Genomic DNA, 584 nt, shown 5'->3' on the forward strand with positions numbered 1-584 from the left:
TGTGTGAGATTCTTCACTGTGGGCTTGAAACTGTAATATAGAGGCATATATGCACAGACTGAGGAAATGAGCATGCATGCCTTATCCCGAATGCTTTGATTGTACATTGGTTTTGAGTGTATACTGAAGCATTTGAGTTCACTTGAAGCCTTAACGTTCAAGGCTAACTGCATTTCTATTTCTCTGAGAACATGTCAATAGAAACATCTTTCCTTTTTACCTGTAAAAACAAAGTGGTTTTTAGTCAAAGCCAGTGTTTTGCTGTCAGAACAATGTAATTGTGTGTGTTTTAACACTTTAAGGCCACATCAGCAGCACTAAGGTTAACACTCTGGATGACAGACTCTTCTTCTAGAGACTTGAACATCTCCGCAGGATGCTTAACATGTTTCCTGTTTTTAGAAAAAGAAACCCAAAGATTTCTGTTTTATGTGGAAAGACTGATTGAATTCGATTTTTATGAAGCTTGAATCAGTGGATTCAGAGAATTCGTTTTTGCCGTAAATGAAAGTTAATGGCCTGTGTGTGAACCTGCTTAGGAATGAGATTTCTATTGAAAGATCCAAAAAGCACTTTTCTACAAC

The sequence above is a fragment of the Sinocyclocheilus grahami genome, unplaced genomic scaffold (assembly GCF_001515645.1).
Source record: "Sinocyclocheilus grahami isolate Dianchi unplaced genomic scaffold, SAMN03320097.WGS_v1.1 scaffold410.1, whole genome shotgun sequence".
Classification (NCBI taxonomy): Eukaryota; Metazoa; Chordata; class Actinopteri; order Cypriniformes; family Cyprinidae; genus Sinocyclocheilus; species Sinocyclocheilus grahami.